The sequence below is a fragment of the Ruditapes philippinarum genome, unplaced genomic scaffold, assembly GCF_026571515.1.
Source record: "Ruditapes philippinarum isolate M1 unplaced genomic scaffold, ASM2657151v2 ctg5793_1_1_1_1, whole genome shotgun sequence".
Classification (NCBI taxonomy): domain Eukaryota; kingdom Metazoa; phylum Mollusca; class Bivalvia; order Venerida; family Veneridae; genus Ruditapes; species Ruditapes philippinarum.
The window spans coordinates 23097-36216 of NW_026857004.1; the positions used below are offsets into that span (position 1 = coordinate 23097).

The window sequence follows — 13120 nt, forward strand, 5'->3', positions numbered from 1 at the left end:
CCCAGGGCTTTTATTTGAACACACTTGGTAGACAACCATTAGAAGATGTTTCATGCTTAATATCTTAGCTCTAGCTCTTTGGGTTCTTTAAAAGAAGATTTTTTTAAGTTTTTACAATATACATATAGGGAAAATCAATGACCACCAGGGCGGGGCCGATTTTAATTCTAGGAACAAAATTTGAACAACTTTGGTTTTGGACCTATAGATGATACCATAGACCAAATATCAAAGCTCTAGGCCATTTACTTTCAGACCAGATTTTTCAAGTTTTCACTATATGTATATAATGAAAATCAATGACCCCCGAGGGCGGGGCCAATTTTGACCCGAGGGCCATTATTTGAACAATCTTGGTAGAGGTCTACCACACAATGTTTCATGCCAAATATCTTACCTGTAGCCTTTGCCAATTCAGAGAAGAAGATTTTTTTATGTTTTACTATATACATATTAGAAAAACCTATGACCCCCGGGGTGGGGCCAATTTTGACACTAGGGACAAAATATGAACAACTGTGGTAGAGGACCAATAGATGATACCATATACCAAAAATCAAAGCTCTAGGCCATTAAGTTTCAGACCAGAAGATTTTTCAAGTTTTCACTATTTGTATGTAATGAAAATCAATGACCCCCAGGGCGGGGCCAATTTTGACCCTAGGGCCATTATTTGAACAATCTTGATAGAGGTCTACTACACAATGTTTCATGCCAAATATCTAATCTGTAGCCTTTGCCAAATCAGAGAAGAAGATTTTTTTAGATTTACCTATAGACATAAAAAAAACCTATGACCCCCCGGGGCGGGGCCAATTTTGACACTAGGGACAAAATTTGAACAACTTTGGTAGAGGACCCATAGATGATACCATATACGAAAAATCAAAGCTCTGGCCCATGTACTTTCAGACAAGAAGATTTTTTAATTTTGTGTTTTTTGAAATCCTTTTCTGGCCCTGTGACCTACATATGCAACATACCGGAACCATTTGAACAACTTTGAAAGGGGACCACCCAATGATCATTTCTGTAAAGTTTGGTTGATGTGCAGTCATTGGTTTCAGAGGAGATGTTGTTTATGTGAAATGTTGACGACGCACGACGCAGGACGCACGACGACGGACGACGGACACAGGGCGATCACAATAGCTCACCCTGAGCATTGCTCAGGTGAGCTAAAAATATTGTCAACTGAACTCAAATAAGCCCGAATTCAATATAAACCATATACTTTTCAGCCCATGATTTTAACCTATTATCTTGAGTTCATCCCTTTCATACTCAACTATAAAATGTAGAACATCTTCAACGGGTGCAAAAAAATCGATCATTTGGGTTATTGACAGCTTTAAAATATTTTACAAATGTTCACATAGATATGTTAGGTTGCTTGAAGCAAGAAGTTTCTTTCATATTCAAATATAATCTAACGTTTTAAGCATACTACCTTTTAATTTTTCAGTCTTTTCTTCATCATTATTATATCTACTCTTACGCAGTAAAGACTTCTATTCTGACCTTGCTTTTAAAAAAATCTTTCAATATATTACATGATTTTTCTTTAACCATTCATTTCACTTTATTGCTTTTTTGAAAAATTATCAATCAATTGAATAATTTATCAAATATAATTTGTAACTTAGAATAATTCCTCAGAATTTCTTTAACTAAACGTGAATTACAATTTAAATAAAATGTTTCAAAGTTGATTGTGTCAACCAATGCTCAGGGTGAGCTATTGTGATGGCCCTGTGTCCGTCGTCGTGCGTCGTCAACTTTTGAACATAAACAACATCTCCTCTGAAACCAATGACTGCACATCAACCAAACTTTACAGAAATGATCCTTGGGTGGTCCCCTTTCAAAGTTGTTCAAATGGTTCTGGTCTGTAGGTCATAGGGCCAGAAAAGGATTTCAAAAAACACAAAATTAAAAAATCTTCTTGTCTGAAAGTACATGGGCCAGAGCTTTGATTTTTGGTATATGGTAATATGTAAAGGCTACAGGTTAGATATTTGGCTGGAAATATCTTCTAGTGAGTGTCTACCAATTATGTTCAAATAAAAGCCCTAGGGTCAAAATTGGCCCCACCCCAGGGGGTCATTAATTTTCCCTATATGCATATAGTAAAAACTTAAAAATCATCTATTTAAGAACCCAAAGAGCTAGAGCTAAGATATTTAGCATGAAACATGTTCTAATGGATGTCTACCAAGTTTGATCAAACAAAAGCCGTTGGGTCAAAATTGGCCCCGCCCCAGGGGGTCATTGATTTTCCCTATATGCATATATAGTAAAAACTTAAAAATCTTCTTTTAAAGAACCCAAAGAGCTAGAGCTAAGATATTTAGCATAAAACATGTTCTAATGGATGTCTACCAAGTTTGTTCAAATAAAAGCCCTGGGGTCATAATGGGCCCCGCCCCGGGGGTCATTGATTTTCCTTTTGTGTGTATATAGCAAAAACTTAAAAAATCTTCTTTGAAAAAAAAACCAAATAGCTAGAGATTAGATACTAAGCATGAAACATTTTCTTGTGGGTGTCTACAAAGTTTGTTCAAATAAAAGCCTGGGGTCAAAATTGGCCCCACCCCGGGGGTTATTTATTTTCCTTATAATTATGTGTATAGCAAAAACTAAAAATATCTTCTTTGAAAAAACTCAAATAGCTAGAGTTTAGATATTAAACATGAAGCATCTTCTAGTGAGTGTCTACAAAGTTTGTTCAAATAAAAGCCATGGGGTCAAAATTGGCCCCGCTCTGAGGGACATTGATTTTCTTTATATGTGTATAGCAAAGACTTCAAAATCTTCTTTGAAAAAACCCGAATAGCTAGAGTTTAGATATTAAGCATGAAACATTTTCTAGTGAGTGTCTACAAAGATTGTTCAAATAAAAGCCCTGGGGTCAAAATTGGCCCCGCCCCAGGGGGTCTCCGATTTTTCCTATATGCATATAGTAAAAACTTAAAAATCTTCTTTTAAATAACCCAAAGAGCTAGAGCTAAGAAATTTAGCATGAAACATCTTCTAATGAGTGTCTACCAAGTTTGTTCAAATAAAAGCCCTGGGGTCAAAATTGGCCCCGCCCCAGAGGGTCATTGATTTTCCCTATATGCATATGGTAAAAACTTAAAAATCTTCTTTTAAAGAACCCAAAGATCTAGAGCTAAGATATTTAGCATGAAACATGTTCTTATGGATGTCTACCAACTTTGTTCAAATAAAAGCCCTGGGGTCAAAATTGGCCCCGCCCCAGGGGGTCATTGATTTTCCCTATATGCATATAGTAAAAACTTAAAAACCTTCTCTTAAAGAACCCAAAGAGCTAGAGCTAAGATATTTAGCATGAAACATGTTCTAATTGATGTCTACCAAGTTTGTTCAAATAAAAGCCCTGGGTTCAAAATTAGCCCCGCCCCGGGGGTCATTGATTTTCCTTTTGTGTGTATATAGCAAAAACTTAAAAAATCTTTTTTGAAAAAAAACCAAATAGCTAGAGATTAGATACTTAGCATAAAACATCTTCTTGTGAGTGTCTACAAAGTTTGTTCAAATAAAAGCCTGGGGTCAAAATTGGCCCCACCCCGGGGGTTGTTTATTTTCCTTATAATTATGTGTATAGCAAAAAATTAAAAATCTTCTTCGAAACATTTTCTAGTAAGTGTCTACAAAGATTGTTCAAATAACGCCCTGGGGTCAAAACTGGCCCTCCCCTAGGGGTGTCATTGTTTTTAACTATATGTTTAAAGAAAAAACTTTAAAAATCTTCTTTTGAAAAACCCAACGAGCTAGACCTTAGATGTTTAGCATGAAACATCTTCTAATGGTTGTCTACCAAGTGTGTTCAAATAGAAGGCCTGGGGTTTGAACTGGCTCTGCTCCAGGGGCCTATATACAGGTGAGCGTTTTCAGGGCCATCATGGCCCTCTTGTTTACAATACGCCTCTAATTGGTTAAGGTTGGTTTGAAGAGCCTCAGAGGTTTCGCTAAGCAATACGCTGTCGTCTGCGAAAATGACAAAGTATATAGAGAACTGGTCTAAAGTTAATCTATATTCTGTATGTAGTCCTGTAGGCATACTTCAAGGGTATTCACGAAATTGCAGAATAGTAATGGCGAAGTTAGGTCCCCTTGGAATAGTCCATTATCAATTTTAAAGAAGTCTGATAGGGAATTTAGGTGTTTTACACAAGATCGTACGTCACTATACATGGACCGTATTAATTAAAGCAATTTTCCATCAAAACCTTCCTTTATCACCTTGTACCAGAGACCGTTTCTATATATAGTGTCAAAGCATTTCTGATAGTCAACAAAAGCAGCATACACCTTTTTTATTTTGTGAAGTATGATAGTAGATAAAACGAAAACAGCGTCGGTAGTAATGTGACCCGACTTGAACCCAAACTATGCATCAAAGAGCTTGTCATAATTTTTGGTCCATACTTTCATTCTCTCATTTATTATTCTTGTAAATATTTAACCAAGGCAATTTTGTTTCCAGATTTTAGTAGCGTTGATTCCACTATAATTGTTAGCAATGTTATATGGTATTATTAATCTCTCTGACCACTGACTCGGGAATTCACCTGCGTCAAAAATGTTGTTGAATGTTATAACAACGGTTCGGAAAGGATGTCAATACACTGTTTAAAATATTTATTTATCATATTGTCTAACCCAGCAGCTTTGTTTTTTTTAAAAAAAGAGTTAACAACTTTACGCAATTCATTCTCCGTAATTGGCATGTCTAATTCCTCGAATGTAACTTCCTCCGTGTCATCACAATGATTTTCAAATTCCCTTAAACTTAGGCGTCAGGTAATATTCTCTTAGACTTCGCGTCTATCGAGTCACTTAATAAAGCACTCCATCTACCCAGGTTTAAGCTTTGGGGTGCAGTGCATAGTAAAACGCCAACCTCAGGAACGCCTATATGAAGAAGTCATCCACGGCATTCCGCTGGAGGAAGATCTGTCGGAATTCCAACAAAAGTTGGAATGTGACAGATCTGATATGAGGGTCCACCAACTCCAGAATAAGCGCAGACAAGATTCTGGAGCGGTAAAATTGACCTTTGCGGGGGTGCCCCCATCATTGTGAGCAGCGCGAGCTAAGGCACTAAAATAGTATATAGGACCTATGTACATCCGCCAAAACGTACCGCTTCAGCCGTAATAATCCCCTCTCAACAATATGAAAAAATAGATAGGTTAACAAATCAAACATCCATCTATATGGCCAAGATTCTTGCAATTAGGAACGCTTTGTGCTGGATAAATGACAATAATCACAATAAAGTTGTCATTTTCTCTGATTCTCTATCTCCACTGGTCTCACTGAAAACAGTGGTCAGTCAAGATCAGAATTATACAGGAAATCAATATTACATATAATAAATGCCTTAATGTAGGCAAATTGATAATCATTGTTTGGTGTCCTGCACATATATGTATCTATGGTAAGGAACAGGCGGACATGGCAGCCAAGACAGGCCTAAACCGCAGCAGTGTAACAAACTACCACTCTCCCCAACTGAAGTGTATTCTATAATACGTGAACATATATTAGCAAAATGGCAGAAACAAATAAATGACAATGCGCCCAAAATTAAACACATAAATACTTAAGTAGGCCTTAAACGCCCAATAAAATATTCCAATAACTCCAAAATTTATAAAACTATTAGCCGGCTAAGGCTGGGCACAAACTTATTACCGGGCATTGTGGGTCAGTACATTAAGAAAAAATTGACCCAACCTGCCCTCGGCGTGGAATGAGATATGGTTCTGACCACCTACTGATCGAATGTACTCAATTTGCAGCCGAGCGGCAGGGACTGATTGGCCGGATTGGATCCGTAGGCCAGTGTATAGACAATATTTTAAATCCTCCCAAAAAACACTACAATCATGTATATGAGGCTCTAGAGATATTCATCCTAGAGTGCAATTTAACTGACAAAATCTGAGAAACAATCTTTTAATGTGCCCGTGTCCCATACATGCCATAGTTTTTGGATGGCTTTCCGGGACACTTTTCATCGTGTCAATGTCGGATGAGGAGGCAGTTGTGGAAAGGGGGGTGTCAATCGTATCACGTTATTAAATAAGGACGACTTTCTCCTGAATTCTAATGATAAACAGTTAACTGACTAGTTTTAGAAGTAGTCTTTCAGATCGACATTTTTATCATTTTATAGTATTTCATTATTTCATTTATTATTCCCTAAAAGCAAGTTAGTTGTAAGTTATAAACCCGGTGAATGGGCGCAACCATGTTTGTTCACCCGTTATACCTTAAAGTCGTGATAATAAATACATGTCACGTAACGCAATTTTTCCAGTCATCAAAACAAACACAGCAAGGTAATTTATTTACGTTTAATCAGACATCAATATAATAAAATAATTTAGCACAGTTACAAAGAATACAAGCTATACTCATCTATTCTATATCACATGATACTCAAACATTTAAATGACTTGAGTAATGTTTACCAGCGTCAAGGTCAAGTATGACAGCACATAGAGTTCGTGTTCTTAACAATTGCAGACTTTTAGGGCTTCAGCACACATACCAGATGTGATATTATGCTTAAAACAAACAGTGTTCATATTCATTTTTAATGACAGTAATGACCGCTGAATTGTATTTATGGCAAGATTTTCTCTGTCGTCCCTCTGGATTAACGGAACAAGGGTGGGAAACCTTGGTTTTTGGAGTGGAGTTTTATGTTTCTCTAATGCTACCCAATATGGGTCCAGTGGCATCCCCTCTTCATACGCAGGAAGAGACCCGATCGCCATGAGTTGGTAGTCCATTTATTCCTCCTCCACACTATCTGTGTTACCCATACCAAGGCGAGCTTGGCAACTGCAAGTATAAGATTTTACGTATTATATCATTTATTAGGTTATTTTACACATAAATCACGGACAAAGATTGTTATGAAAAAAATCAGTATTAGACCCTTACTTATTTTATTTTTTTGTTGCTTCATTCATTTCTATCGGATTTAATGCTTCAAGTGTTTATTCAAATACATAGAACAATATCTTGTGTCTACTTTATTTCAAGTTATTTACTCACCAGATGAAGCGGGCGTTGTCTCCCTGAATTCTGGACGTAGGAAGGAAAGACACTTGAGGACTTGATCATTGAGGACTGGATCATTAAGTGGGAATTTCGCAATAATTTTCTCGGTTATCTCAACATAAAATGCGCGAACTTTGCTGCAAAAGATGAAATAAACATATTTGAAATGTTATGATATAGAGTATTAAAGTAAAAAATCTTTCTTTACAGATAAAATTTATTTGCCATATTTTATCAATTGTTAGCGACGATTTGTTTTATACAATATTCAGTAAAATGTTTTACATGTTTTTAAAAAGAAATATTTAAATTTTAGCGGGCGATTTGTTTTTATATAAAATATTTTAGTAAAATGTGTACATTTCAAAGACAACTTTCAAAATTTAGCGAGATTGCTTAAATACAAAATTTTTAAAAGAAAAGTGTTTTAATTTGCCCCTTTTTTTCTGTTACGGGAATTTTTTTTATTAACCCCAAAGGGGAAATTTTGTTTTAAACTGGGGTGCGTCAAATTTTAAAAATTTTAAGGTTAAAACGCGCTTTTTTCCCACAGAAAAAACTCCTTTGTCATTTTGGTTTGGTGGCCCTCTTAAAACTTCCATTTGAAAAAAAGCAACAGCAGTGATTTTTCCATCTTCAAAAATTGCCCTAAAAAGTTCGGAAAAAAAAGCATTGGGTCTAAATGCATATCCCACCCTAGGTTTAACCCTTTTTTGAAAAAAACAAAATTTAAAAATTTTAATTTAATTTTTATTTGTTTTTTTATTCCCTTTTTTTAAGATGTATTTAATTTACAATTTTGAAAAAAAATGGAAAAATATTTTCAAAACCCCTTTTTCAACGGAAAATTTAAAAGCCCCAATAAATTTAACCCGGAAAGTAGTGTTGAATAAATTTAGGGGGTACAAAGGGTTTAAAGGCGGAACGGGAAAATTGGGGCCGCAGGTTTTTAATACAAAGAAAAACCCGGGACCCCGGTTTTTTGCGCCATCATGACTAAGAATGGGGCCCCAAGCGTGGGAATGGGTGTAAGTATTTGGGCGACCCCACGTTTTTGGAAACCACGGGTGTTGAATGCCTAACAAAATTATAAAATAATATGTTTTTTGAAATTTTGCGGGAAATTTGGGGGTATTTTTTTTTTTTACCCATTTTGGGAATTGGGGGAAATTTTTCTTGTAGCCAAATCTTCAACCTTTGGGAAAAGGTCACTTCTTGACGGCATTTTGAGTGAAGTTTAAAATGTGACACACAATCCTGTTAAATTCATTTGGTTGTTGTTCCCCCACTTTTTCAACACAAAATTTTGCACCCCATCATCACTTTGGGGATTGTCACGGAATAAACCCATAATTGCAAGGGGGTCTAAGCTCTGAAATTTCTGAAAAACTGAAAAAATTTCACCCCGGGAAAATTTACACCGGGCTTCCCAAAAAGAAATCAAATTTTTAGGGCTCAGTGTTTAACCCCGCGTAACCCAAAAATTTGGGAAAAAATTTTTTTCCCCCGGCCCTTCTTTTTGTCCAAAGAGAAATAAATTGGAAAAATAAAGTCCACGGGGGGAAAACTTTAAAGAAATCATCCTTGTTTTTTTTTTAATTAAAAATATTAAATCACATTAAAATCCTTTTTTTAGTTTTAACAGGGAAAAAAACCCCTAAAAAAAGGAAAAAAAACCCCGTTTGGATAGATTTTTAACAGCCAAATTTAAAAAAATTCCCAAAAACAAGAGTTATCTTCATTTCCCTTTTTAAAAAAACAAAATAGATTATATCTTTTATTTTTCGCTTTCTGTAAATGTAAATAAATATAACAAATAAAAATTTTTAAGGATATATTTGGGTTAAATAATTAAAACTTTTTGGGCATTTTGTAAAATTTTCCCTCTTTTTATGTAATTAAAACCTACAGGAAATATGAAATAATAATTTACCCAAAAAAAAAATAGAAAAGAAATTTTTGGTAAAACCGGGGGGTTTAGAAATTATCTGTCCTTAAAGGGCATTCCATTGGGGGGGGGGGACTGCCCAAAAAACCCCTTTCCCCGGGGTTTTTTAAAAAAGGGGGGTTTCTAGGGATCCTACTTTCCTGGGGGGAGCTGATTTACTCCCGGTTTTCCCTTTTCAAAAAATATAACAAAAAAAACAACCATATATTAAATAATAATTTTTTAAATTTTCAAAAAGAAAAATTTTTTAAAAACGGGTTTTTAGGGGGGGTTGACCTAGCTGGGGAACGGGGCCCAAAAACTTTCAAAAAAAAACCCCATACCAGGCTGTTTTTTATTAAATTTAAATTTTTGTTTCCCACATAATTGAAAATAGATAAAAAAAATTTATTTTTTTAAAATTATTAATCTAATCTAATTTTAAAATACCCTTTTTTAATAATAAAAACCCCTTTATTTTTTTCCCCCCTTTTAAAAAAAATCAAACAAAATAAATATTTAAAAAATAATAAAAATTTAAAAATTGAACAAATCTATTTTAATTTTGTTCTATAGAAAAATAGTGCAATCAGTTAGCTTTTATAATGTAAATAATTTTTAAAAAGGGTTTAAAAACATAAAAAAAGTCTTAAAATTTTTACATAGTGACAGCACAATACAATAAAAGACCCTTTCATTTAAAAAAACCGTATTCAAGTTGTCGCCCCCTTGGAAAACTCATTGGGGGGACGGCAAAAAAATGCCCATACGATTAATATAATAATAAGGATTAAAGATCTTAAAAACCCTTTTTTTTTTAAATTAGCAAATTAAAATTGCCCCAAAAATTTTTTTTTAATTTAAAAAAGATATTTTCAAAAAAAATGGGGGAAATGAAAAAAATATGTTTCCCAATAAAAAAAGGTTTTAAAGAAATTTTTTTAATAGTGACCATATTCCTGGGGAAAATATCATGATTAACCCTTTTTGTTTGATTTTTAAAAATAAAATTTTCCAGGCAGTTAAAGTACTAATTCAATTCCAGCATTAAATCTTTCTAAAATTTCTAAACCAGGGGAAAATAAAAAAAATGTAAACTAGGCCTCTGCTAATATAAAAAACCCAAAAAATATTTTTTATTTCAAAAAAAGTAAGGGTTCTGGGAGTTTGAAAAACGGGTGCGGGAATAATTTTAAATTTCAAAATACTGGTTTTTTAAAATTTAATTTTTTATTTAAGCAAAATTTCTAAACAAAAAAAAAGAAAACAAAAAAAATTATGTAATTTTAAAAAAAATTTTAAAGGCCCTAAAAAAAAAAAATTCTTTTTTTAAAAGTACAGGGCTTAACTATTTAGCGGGAAAAATGCACTTTAAAAAAAAAAAATCGTACCAAACACACCAATAAATTAAAATTTTAAAACTGGTAAAGTAATATTTTCAAACTTGATACTTTTTTAATTCATACTCTGCTTTTCAAAATATTTAAAAAGCACAAAAAAACAACAACAAAAAAACAAGAAAAACAAGTTTGTTATTAACTGAATTATAATTTTACGTATTTTGACTGTGGCCAGTTGGTAGGACTCTGGATCGAGTATCAATCAGTTAAAGGCGTGAACCAATAAAGGTCCCTAGGAATAATCCATAACAAAATTCGGACCATAAATATTTTGACAACTAACAAAAGTGACGTAATCTGATGTAATGTTATACTCTAAAAAAATGCAATCCCTGGTGATTTATGATATCACAGCCAAGTGCCCGCTTTGTATATACGACATATGTACCCTTTTAAATTAATAAGTTACGGCCCAGTGGGCGCTTATATGTACACATCTATTTTTCTATGAAATAAGTTGCTGGGAAAAACGGTCTTTAAAAAATAGATTTTCAATATCAAATTATCTTATTATCGTCTGGCGAATCTAAAATTTATTAAAATCAATTCCCCCATGTTTTTTTCTTTCCGGGAAAATTTATAAAAATTTTATCCTTTACTTTACTTTTTAAATATTTTTAAAAACGGCCCCTAATGCAAAAAAAATCAGTAAATAATTTACAATTTAATTTCATTATGATTTTTCTATAAAGCTTTTAAAAACCCAAACATTAAAAGAAAAGGCCCAAACTTAATTTTTCACCCAAATTTTTAATTCCCTTTTTAAAATTTTTAAAAAATCCGTGTTTTTCAGGGTTTTTCACAAATACGCCAGAATTTTCTAAAAGACAGAAAATAACACAAAAACTAGAAAATGCCCAAATTTTAAATTTTTAAAAGGGTTTTGGGGATAGGGTTGTAAAATTTAAAATTTTATTTAATTCTAGCTTTTTTTCCTGGAATTTAAAAATTTTAGATCTAATAAAAAATTTTTTCACCTTTTAAAAATTCTTTTTTCACTCCGTTTCGACAAGATTTTTAAATCTGGGGGTAGCGGGGAAAATTTAAAACTCAATCTTTTCCTTTTTTATTTTTTTTTATTTTTTATATTGAATTTATGTATGCATCTAAAATTTTTTTCAGTTATAATCATAAGAACGATAGTTTTTTATGCATTTAAAATTTTCAAAAAAGCTTTAAATTTTTTATCGGGAAAGCAAAAGTTTTATCCCCCCTTTACCCTCAATCCGGGAAGGGAAGTAACTTTCACTGACTGTTATTGCTTAAAAAGGAAAAGGGGGCAACAAACAAAATTTAAATCAAAAAATCAAAATTTAAAAAGAAAATTTTTAAGGCCCCATAGTTATTTTGGTTTTTTTTGGTTTTTTTAAAGGCCCCCACCAACAACAATTCTAAAATACCGGGGTTTTTAAAAAAAGAAAAAAGGGGTTATATTGTCGTAGATATCACAATAAATGATTCAGTGGGGAATAATGTAAACATTTAGTATAACAATTAAATATACATTCTATTAATCATGGCATACAAATTAACATATAATTCATTTTAGCCATACCTTTATCAATTTGACTTGTGAATAATAGGTTTTGAAAAACAATAAATCGATAAAATTTAATAAACAATAAACTCCGTATCCATTTATATTAGTTGGCATCCAAAATAACATAAACAAAGTGTTTTACTTTATTAATTACTGTTGAAAAGTCATGATGTACAAAAATATATAGTCAGGTGGAATGGTTTTACGGCACCACAACATTGTTTTAGTTCAGCACGACATTATTGTTGTGTAAACAAATACATGTTATGTGTTACTTTTAGTTTCTTCTATTTGACCATTTTCTACTTGGGTGGTTCGAGTATTCCTACTTGAATACTGTATAATCACCCTTAAGATAATGTTGTCTGCTTTTAAATTTTTTCTTTCGACGTTCTTTAAACCGAGTCTGCAATTCTCTTGTAATTTTGTTGTGATTAATGCTTCGAGGGTTCACTTGGTTTTCCAGATTTTTTATACTTCACAACAGCAGTGTCAATTGCTGTGTTGCAGCTGTAAAAAGTTTGCCCCGTACTTCACTTCAGTGTTGTTATATTTTTCTGGTCCTTAGGGATCATTGATGCCAGCACTATTAAGTGTTGAGAATGGAGTACCGCTCAAGCCGGTGCTGGGGGCGTGAGGGATGTTGCACGTATTTATTATCCCTCATGTCTGAGTCTGCAATTGTCTTGTAATTTTGTTGTGATTAATGCTTCCGAGGGATCACTTTGTTTCCAGTTTTTTATCTGCGATATGCAGGCTTCATAACCTCAGATCCCCTTTCAAAATTCCATCTTCTTAAGTTCCGCTCATTGTTTTCTCGTTTAGGGCAAAAATATTCTTTTACTTGGGGTCCATACGCCACTTTTCATGGAATGGCACTACTGTGTCACATTGAAGGTTCTATGATAACTGCCGTATGAACACATCTGCGGATGTTTATAAATTCAAAATTTCACCATTTTCGTGTTAAATGTTGAATTCTGCTTAAGCCAGTGCTAGGGGGCGTGGACGGTAACTTGCACTTTCCAGTACCGTCCATGAACAGGCTCAATCAAACCGAGCCTGCAACATTTTACAAAATTGCCTTGTTGGGCTTTCTTTAGGGATTCTGTTTTTCTCTATTTTAGTGAATACCGTTTTCAAAATGAA

At 33.6% G+C, this 13120-nt stretch overlaps 2 long non-coding RNA genes across 2 annotated transcripts; both read right to left on the reverse strand.

The window, feature by feature from the left end:
• Window positions 1-281: 281 nt before the first annotated feature.
• On the reverse strand, window positions 282-1183 carry LOC132748435 (uncharacterized). Its single transcript, XR_009628256.1, has 2 exons — window positions 792-1183; window positions 282-463 (listed from the first exon to the last, which is right to left on the reverse strand). It is a non-coding gene; the product is annotated as an uncharacterized LOC132748435 (long non-coding RNA).
• Window positions 1184-6091: 4908 nt separating this feature from the next.
• On the reverse strand, window positions 6092-7295 carry LOC132748436 (uncharacterized). The gene is made up of 2 exons (XR_009628257.1): window positions 7099-7295; window positions 6092-6882 (listed from the first exon to the last, which is right to left on the reverse strand). It is a non-coding gene; the product is annotated as an uncharacterized LOC132748436 (long non-coding RNA).
• Window positions 7296-13120: the final 5825 nt, after the last annotated feature.